Source organism: Myotis daubentonii, chromosome 2 (assembly GCF_963259705.1).
Source record: "Myotis daubentonii chromosome 2, mMyoDau2.1, whole genome shotgun sequence".
Classification (NCBI taxonomy): Eukaryota; Metazoa; Chordata; class Mammalia; order Chiroptera; family Vespertilionidae; genus Myotis; species Myotis daubentonii.
Window position 1 is genome coordinate 8398653 of NC_081841.1, and position 10032 is coordinate 8408684.

Sequence of the window (10032 nt, forward strand, 5' to 3'; positions counted from 1 at the left end):
CGCTGCCAGATTAATCTTCCTAAAACACCGCTTTCACTCCTCTGATTAAAGACCCACGCGGTTCCTCGTCGCCTTTGCATCAGGCTGCAGGCCGAGGTTTGGCATCAAAGGCTGCCTCTGGCTATCACCCTCCCCCGCGGGTCTCAGCTCCTTTCACCCTCAGTCCCCAGGCCCCCAGCTAAGGGGCAGAGGTGCCAGCTATGGGGTAGACAGACCCGTTTTGCCCCAATGATGGTGATGGAAATGGCTCCGGTTAGTTGATGACCTGTCCTGTCTCTACATGAGCTCAGCGCATTACAGGTATTAGCTAATTTAATCTTTAAGCAGAGTCTTACCCCACTTTCCAAATGAACCAGAGAACTCAGTGACTTAGCCAAGGAGTGGCAGAGCCAGGACAGGGACGCCAGAGCCCAGCTCCCAGCCCCACCCCTTCTTCTGCCTCCTCCCGAGATGGCCAGGCCTGGAGAAGGTGGAGGTCTTTCATCTGCAAAGGGTGGTGATTAGGCTGCCCTTCGAGGTCATCGCGATCAGTGAGATGACGGGTGAAAGACATCAGCCCGCGGTGTCACCCGCGTCAAGCCCCCACCGTCCGCCTTCCTCTTCTGGTCACTTCTCCGTGAAGTCCCTGCAGCCACAGCAATCTCCCTACTGAGTCATCCTCTCAGAAGAAAGCTGAGGGCCGACTGTGCCGGGCGTTTTTCTAGGCACCAGCCATGCCACGCTGCCAGTCTCCTGTCACGTGTTCCAGAAAGGAAGACCTACCGAAACCCAAGGAGACCTGGGGGGACGCTTCCAGTTGCCCCAGAATTGGTTCCTGGGAACCACAGCTGTGGAGAGAGGGATGCTAAGGAACCCCCTCCCTAAAGAGCCCACAGAAGGCTGGGGCCAGGCACCGTGCCTGTGGCAGCTAGGAGGTGGCAGAATTGTCCCTGCCCCCAGACGCCCCAGCCGCTCGCTCCTTGCTGTTCCCTGTTCGTATAATACTGAGGTCACGAGAGAGCGAGGGTAGATATGGTGCTGGGCAGTGGGTACCAGTCCCGCTCCTGCCCCACCCCCAGAACCCAACAAAGGAGGTCCCATGAGACTCCTGAGAGAGGCTGCTGCCAAGAGGAGGCTGGCACCTCGTGCCCCAGCTGGATGCTCGCTGAGCTGCAGAAACCTGGTGCCAACTGCAGGCACAGGGTGTGAGGGTGTCCTTGGGGGAGCTTGGCATGCAGCCCTGGGAATTGGGGGGCTGCAGTGGGGAGAAGCCTGCACCAGCAGCAGGGAGAGCAGGTACCCCACCTCATAAAGAGCCACAGGGCAGGGAGTCACTGGGCAAAGGGAGCTGCTCCCCCGGGAAGGTCAGGCGCTGTCCTGCTGGCAGGGCTGGGGGTGCAGCTGTCCACTCCCGGGGAAATGCCAGCCACGCAGGAGTCTCAGCCCCCAAACAGCCAGGCACCCCCATCTCCAGGGAGACCACAGCAGGGGAACAGCCACGCCCACTGGGGAGGCGCCCCCAGAGAGGACGCTCCGCTCCCTTCCCCACTTCTGGAGAGGAGCTTCGAGCCAAGCTTTGGAGCTCCGAGCTGGCCTGATCTGAGCTTTAACAAATACAAGTGCCCGAAATGGGTTCAGAGTAGCCTGTCATGAGGGCCCAGCAAGAAGAGGGACTCTGCCAAGTGTGGCAGAATGAAACAACTAGAAGAAGTAAGATGGTCTAGGCTTGGGGCCTACTGAGTCCAGATTCCCCAATAAATTGGTTCTATAATAACGAAATGATGGAGATGATTTCAGACCATGCCAAGTGCTGTACAGGCAACAAAATGGACCTGTGATGGGTGGTTTGTGGGGTAACTAGGTTGGGTGAGCAGGAACAACTCTGAGGAGTGACATTGGAAGGAAGGTCTGACAGCCACGTGGCCACCTGGGGGACATCCAGCAGCAAGGACAGCAAGTGCAAAGGCCCTGGGGCGTGACAAGCTTGGAGAGCCAAGGAACTTCAGCTCAGCAGCGGTGTTGTCCGGTGTGGGGGAAGCAGGAGGAGGGGAGATGGGCAGGGCCAGACTGGAAGGAATGGATTCTATTTCAAAGGCTACAGGATGCCAGACATCGTAGCTCTTATGTCCTCATAGTGCCCAGCACAATTTGGAAACGTAGTCGGTGGTTATTAATCACTGCACTTCCCCCCAAAACTGCACTTCCCTAAGGAGCTCGGGAAAGACCTCTCTGAGAAGGTGACATTTAAGATTTCAGAGGGCAGAGTGACTGGCACGCCCTGGGCATGGTTGGCTCATCGGCCCCTCAGAGGTGGGCCATCTTCTACTTTCTTTCCCCGGCTCCCAGCACTGGGACTCAGACATGCATGGACTGTGTGTATGGACTTCGGGGGGGTTGGAGTTGGGTGGGACTCAGGCCCTGCCCTAGAATCTCCTACAATCCATGGAGGAGAAAACTGGGCCAACACGACTTCTACCGCCGAGCGGAACCCAGAGAGCACCCCAGCCAGGGGCTGCCGCAGCCGCAGCCACAGCCACCGCCGAGAGCTACTGTCTCCTTGGGGACGGAGGGGAAGCTCTGCTCACACCCTCAGGGTTTCCTTCCCTCCCTGGCTCCGTGAAGCTGACCCTCTGCAGCATCCTTGGCTGCCTGCTGACACTGCTCTGGTTCAGCCACCAGGAGAACAGGGAAGCCCAGAGTGGGAGGGGGACACAGCAGGCGGGCGCTTTGGGAGTGAGTTCCCCAGTTCAAACATGATGCCTCTGTGACACTCGGGCACTTCCCTTTGAGGGGGTCCCTGTTCAGATGTGGGTGGTGCAGGAGCAGCTCCCGGATGTTGTCCCCAGACGCAGTGGTTCACCAGGACACCTCCTGCCCTGAGAGCCAGCCCCGGAGGTTCCCACGGCTGGGAAGGTGCGTAGTTACACGTCTTCTGCAAGGAGGCTCGGGGGCAGGAGGCAACCTGCGTCATGTCTGTGATAAAATACATTCATCTCGGTGCTAAATGTTGTGTTTTTTATAATATATTGATTTTTTTTTTTTACAGAGAAGAAGGGAGAGGGATAGAGAGTTAGAAACATCAGTGAGAGAGAAACATCGATCAGCTGCCTCCTGAACACCCCCCACTGGGGATGTGCCTGCAACCAAGGTACATGCCCTTGACCGGAATCGAACCTGGGACCCTTGAGTCCGCAGGCCGACACTCTATCCACTGAGCCAAACCAGCTAGGGCAGAATGTTTTGTTTTTTAAATGGAACATTGAAAACTAAAAATGTCCTGTCCCAAACTGGAGTGTCAGGAAGCACAGGTTCAACTGAGCCCGAGATGGGACCTGCGAGTTACACTAACCCAAATCTGCTGGCGGAGTTGGCCATCCTGGAGGTGCAGAGAGAAACCTTCGGTTTTGCACCTGTGCGCCCATTCTTGTCTCCATCTCTGTGCAGGGCCCTGCTAATCGGAGGGATGACTGATGCTGTGCCCTCCAGGAGCTCCAGTCTGGTGGGCAGGGAGGGTTTCCAGGGGCCTTGCAGGAAAATACCTGATGCTAGTGGGGGAAGGGCATTCCAGACCAAGGAAAGAGCATGTGCAAAGGCCCTGAGGCATGGAGCTGAGGGCCCGCTTGGGGAACTGTGCATGCAGCGTGGGGCGAGGAGCGAGGGGTGCCCAGCAGGTGAGAGGTTGGAGAGAAGGACAAAGCAAACGCATGGAGCTGTTATCACACAGAGCAGAGGAGTTGGACTTTTTCCAGAAGGGAGTGAGGAGCCGATAGGGTTTTAACAGAAGTGACTCACCAGGATGTCTGCTTTAGGAAGATCAACCTAGGGGGGAACTAGAGGATGGAGTGGGAGAGGAAGCGCCTGGAGGTAAGGAGACCCGGTAAGACATCACAGTTCAGCAAAGAGCTGATGGGAGGGAGGTGGCGACAAGTTTTCAATCCATCTCCAACGTTAGCAAAATATTGGGAAAGGTCTTTTAAGCCAACTTAGAGTTTTCTTCCCCCTTTTCCGCAGAACACCGATTGATTTTTTAATGTGTTAGCCTTTACTTCCTTTAGAGACAAGCGAGCCAGAGAGAGTGACTTCTTTAGGTTGCAAATTGTTAGCGATGGAGCCAGGATTAAGAACTCCGCTGCAGCCTCTGTGGGTTCTGTGATATTTATGTATACAATGCCCGTTCGCCTTCCTCTCTGCCAGTAAACAGAGCAGATAAATATGAAGGGGACAGCAGCAGAGAGCCCGTTCCCATGCTAAAAAGGCAAGAAGACTGCGAAGGCTCATTAGGAGAAAATATCGACCGGATGGTGTCCGAGTTTTACCTGTGGTGTGAAGAAAAAGTGTTTTTGCCAAAGCCATTATGTAACTGGTTCTAGGGGCAGAGGGGGGTGATGCAGATTGAGCAGAGGGGCAGGAGAGCAAGGGCAGTGTGGGTTCCCAGAGGGCAGGGACCACATCTGGGGCTCCTCGGAAGTCCCTGAGAAGCAGCTAGGGTTTTAGTGGAGTTAGAATCGCAGCTGTGTGTCCGCAGGCATGTCACTCACCCTCTCTGATGGTCGGCTTCCCCATTTATCCAATGGGTGTAACAGCCTCAACCTTTCCAATTACTGTGCGTGGATTCTGATATGTAAAACCTCTTTCACCAGGCACCGTCTAATGCATCATAGGTGATTTCCAAATTTTCTTCAATAGCTATGCTTTTTATGAGCCTAAAAGGAATGTATGCTTATTGCAAGAAAAAAAGTCAGGAACTATTGAAAAGTATAAAGAAGAAAATGGAAATTATTCAAATCCTACCACCCAGAAGTGGCCAATAGCATCCTAGTATATGCACCTCCACCCTTTTCCTCTGCATATAACATTTTGTACATATCGTGGTGCCATACATGCTATTTTCACTTACTATCTTGTGAACATCATCTCCGGTCAAGAAATCCAGTTTTATATTATTATTTTATTTCTTTTTAAGCCATAAAGAATTTTAAACATACCCCAAAATAGACACTTATTTACCCATTAGCCAGAACTTGCAAGATTTTGCCACCCTTGCTTTATCCTATCCCCTCCCATTACTGTTATTGTTTTAACAGTTTAAACCAAATACCAACCCCTCTGTCAGTGTCTCTAAACCAAGCATGTCAAACTCAAAGGCTAACACGGGCCAAATGAATGAGGCATGCGGCCCTCGGGCCGCGAGTTTGACATGCTTGTTCTAAACGAACCGCAAGGCCATTATCACACCTGATCAAAATTAACAGTAATTCATTAGGAGCATCTAACACTGAGTCAAGATTCAGATTTCCCCGTAGCTCCCCAAGGCTCTTCTCCCGCTGGTTTATCACATAATCATTTTTAATGACCCCGCTGTAGTTGAACACCGGTTTCCAAGCTGTCACTCACAAAAAGCACTGAGGGCCACATCCTCTGCACATCTATGTGGACCCCTGTCCAATTATTTCTCCAGGACCAATTCCTAGAAGGGAACTTTCATGGTCAAAACCTATGCACCTTTTTAAGGCTTTTAATAGCATTTGACAAATTGCCCTCCAGAGAATTTGTACCAATTTATACTCCCACCAGCAGGGACAGGCACCCTGGACAGCCTTGGATGGTTAATGAAGGGAGATTAAAGGGAGAGAAAGCAGGTGGGGAGAAAAAGAGAAAAGGAAAAGAGGCCTGGAGTGAGAGGGTGCAGTGTACCCCCCGCACCCCTCCCTCCCGTTTGCCAGCCACCACCAGCCCAGAGGAGCTCAGAGAGCCGGGGCTCCCAGCCCAGCAGCGACTGCACCAGATTAAGTCTTAAAGCAACGATTCAATGGAGACCGAGAACAAAGCTGGAGCAAAGACGCTTCGATCCATTCCAATTAGGAACCGCCTTTCCAGAGGCGCAGGCTGCCGCGGCTGAAGGCAGGCAAAACGCCACAGCCCAGCTGTGCTGGAAGCTTGTCTGTTTTCCTGAACTCCCCGGAGGCGCTCCATCCACTGTGCTCATAACCCCAGGCCTGTTCTGAAGGTTAGAGGATTCGACTTGGGTGGGGATCTCCGCCACCAAAGGCCAGGGGCCCTTCCGTTCTTGCATTGGCTAAGGACAGGGGAGGGGGAGGGCAGGGGAAAGCCCCACCTGGGACACGTGGGGGGCATGTACCTTGCTGCTGCTTCATTTTATCTATGTGTTTATTGCTGTGGTTTTAAAACTAACATTTCTTTCAGGCTTGCGAAGAGCAGATAAAATTGAGATATAACCCTGGCCATGTCGCTCAGTTGGTTAGAGTGTAATCTCGATATTTCAAGTTGCTGGTTCGATCCCCAGTCAGGGCACATATAGAAGCAACCAATGAATGCATAAACAAGTGGAACAACAAATCCATGTTTCTCTCCTTCTCTCTCTCTCTCTCCCTCTGCCCCCTCTCTCTAAAATCAGTCAATCAATCAATAAAATAAGTTTAAGATGAAGATACATGTGGGGCCTGGCCCTGCACACAGAGGTGGAGCACAGGCTGGTGCTGGCTGCTGCAGCCTGGCTTCGGTTAGGTTCACGCCACAGGTGGCAGCACCATGGTTTGCTGGCCTTTGACGCGCTCTCTCCAGTTGGCACCATGATATCATATGTTGAGCACAAGCATTCAAAGAACTGGCCCAAGTACCAAAGCTGCCCATTCTCCAGTTGACATGCCAACCGTAAGCATTGGCTGGGGTAACACAGGACTATGATGAGTTCAGGGTGCTGAGTCCAGAACTTCCTTAGGGGCTGTATCCTCTGTAAGGCGGTGTTTAAATTAGGAGCACACAGGAGCCAGGTCCTGGTGGGTCCTTGCTACTATTAAAGAAAGTTTTCAACAGTATAGAGGTTCTTCAAAAAACAAAGAAAAAATGGAACTGCCTGGTAACCCAGCGATTCTCCTATCTTTGGTGGAGTGTAACTTACAATAGCCAAGATATGCAAGCCACCCAAGTGCCCATGATTGTACCCATTTTACAGATGTGAAAACTGGGGCTCAGAGAGGTGAAGCCAAGTACTCAAGTTTAGTCAGGATGTAGAACCCACATAGGACCTGTGCTCTTTAGGTCCAAGTGAGCGAGCAGGTGTGCAGGCAGGACCCATGGCTGGGATGTTTAGGACAGACCTGCAGGGACACAGTGGTCCTACAGTGCGAGCAGGGAGAACCCATGTTTAAACACGGAAGTTGGGGGGTTGGAGAAAGACTCCCAGGAAAGGTGCAGGTAGGGGTTGTGATGGAGTGAGGAGTGGCAGGTAATAGTCTAAGGTAACATTTACTGAAGGCCAGGCCATGGTAAGCCCTCAGCAAATGTGAGCCCTTAACGTCCTCCTCTGGGGGCCCTGCCACCGCCACGAGCCACCCAGTGAGGGGCCCACTGTGCAATCAGGAGCATCTGCAGGGTAGCCCACAGCCCTCCCTCTCCTGCCCCCTCCCACCCTCCAGCCCCGCCTGGGACACACCAGAGCTCCTGGGACCCCCGTCCCGCACACCCAGCACTACTGGATGCCTCGGTCACTCCAGGTCACATCTGGCCATGCTGTGCGGGGCCCCTCCAGACCAGCGACAAGGGCAGCCGGCTCAGCAGAGGCAGAGGAGGAGACAGTGGATCCCGCAGACCCTCCTGACCCCGTCCAGACTGCACTGGCTTCCAAGACCATCTGCTCAGGCGGGCGGGCCGCACAGGGCACTGGGGCAGAAACAGCCGGCACCCGGCCGGTCACGTGTGGACCCCCAGGACCTGCATGGTCAGGAGGCCTGGCTGGCCTTCCCATGGCAGCTGCCAGAGCTGCTGGGTGGCAGGGGTGCTGGGCTGCAGGCACAGACCCTCCCTGACAGAGGTCCCAGGGGTGGGGGCCAGGGAGAGCTCTGTGATCCAAGAGGGTGGGAAAGGGGCTGGGATGGGGAGGAGAGGCACCACGGGTGTGCTCCCCTTGGAGACATGAGCACTGCGGGCTGGTGCAAGGAACGGAGCCCCTCTGATGCCCAGGTGCTCCCTGGCCTTCCTGGTGCCACCCAGAGCTCCCGGGACCCAGGAGTGAACTCTGTGCCCCTGCCTCCTGGGTCCCCAGAGCCCCCCAAATGATACCCAAAGCCCCCAACCATCCCTTGCAGATGCTTGAGTCCCTCTAATCCAGGTTGCCTCAGTCACCATGGTGACACTGTCCCAACATCAGTCAGAATGTCACCCCATATGCATACAGCCCCTCAAAGGCCTCCTATACCCCAAATCCTTGTCCTGGCCTGCACACGCCTCAGCAGCCTCACGTTCTCTCTCTCTCTCCTCTCTCTCTCTCTCTCTCTCTCTCTCTCTCTCTCTCTCTCTCTCTCTCTCTCTCTCACACACACACACACACACACTGTTGAAAGTTTCCAAGACTTTCAGTTCTGTGTTTACTTAACTCTTCTGTGCCTGTTTCCTCATCTATTCAATGGGACAGTTAACAGTATCTTCGTTTTGGTTCCTGGTTACCCTGAGACACATGTGCAGGCACTGGTGGTTATTTGTAGGTGATCCCAGAAGCACAGGGAAGTGAGCCTGGGAGGGAGAAAGGTCACTGAAATGTGCGCTGATGATTTACTAATAATGATAATCATAATAATGCCATTGCTTGTCGTCATGACTGACAGTATGCTCTCTCCGACCCCAGGCCTTTACCCAGGCTGTGCCCGTGCCTGGCACACTCCTCTGCTCATCCTTCCCCCACCTGGCTCATATCCAGGTGTGCTTCGGGGCTCTGCCCAATGTCACCTCCTCAGGCAGCCTTCTCTGAACCACTGGGTTAGAGCACCTCTCTCTTGGCTGTGCTCATAGCACCCACCCTGCCCCTTTCCTCCAGAGCATTTAATCGTCGTTGTCACCTCAAATTTACTGGCACAATTGCGTGTGATGCTCTGCTCATTCTGAGTCCCTCCCGCCGGGCTGCAAGCTCCCTGAGGACGCAGCGGTAACATTCATCTCGGGCCTTGACCGATAAGTCAGTCACTCTCCAGGTGGGCAAGACGGGAAGGGCATTCGTAGGGAAGATGGGACCCTGTGGGCCAATGGGCTGAAGAGTGAAAGGCAGTATGGAGGACATAGTAGGGCTTATGCTACGAAGGGACAGAAAAAGTGGCCACAAGGGAAGTGGCAGTAGGAACTGGATGTATGAAGAAGAAGGCAAAGGTGAGAGGGACAGAAAGGTCTCAGGCGCCATGCTGCCCTCTGACACACTGTGCCCGTCCCTCCATTCCTGTTCCTTCAGCCACGTGGTTCCCCTGCTTGGAATACCCTCCCTTCTCCCCCCTGCGTGAACCCACCCTTCCTGAAGGATTCCCTGATCACTCCACCGTGCAGAGAGGCAACAGCGTCCCTCAACAAGAGGGCCGGCCTTGAGAACAGGTGGCTCTGGGTGCAAACCCGGCCTCTGTCAAGGGTGTGAAACGTTTCTCATCCCCATCCACCCACATGACAAACAAAGAATTGACTTTCAGGCAAAGATAGGTCAGAGCCAGGGCCACTGTCAAATGGCTTGAAGATGAATCTAAGAGTGTTATTGCAAAGCCTTTTGCTAAGACCTCAGAAAGATTTAAAGTGCCTCATAGACCCTCTCAGACAGACAAAGGCCTTATGGGGGTCTTAAAAGCATGTGCTGAAAACCCATCCGTTTAAACCATTGCTCTTTGAAAAAAAAATTGAAGAACAGCCTTGCCAGGAACCCAAGGTTAAAAAAAAAAGATTTATGGGGGTAGATTTGTAAAATGGAATGAATTAAAAATTGATTCATAAGAAGCCCTCAAAACTTTTAAAGGAATTGTTTTGGCTGTGAACGAAAGGACAGAGAGCACCAAATGAAAAGAGAGCCCTTTGGACCCTCAAATGTCGATGAGCAGGAAGAAGGCTAAGAAAATGACTGCTGCAAACGCTGGTCATTCATTATGGAAATGCCAGGGTCACTCAGAAGAAAGAACCGAAACCCCAGAGGGCAGTAGAACTGATTACTAATCAAGGAATGGGCCACATGTGCCCAAGTGGATTTCAGAATTGCTATGGACCAGTGACCGCTACGTGCCTTCCACATCT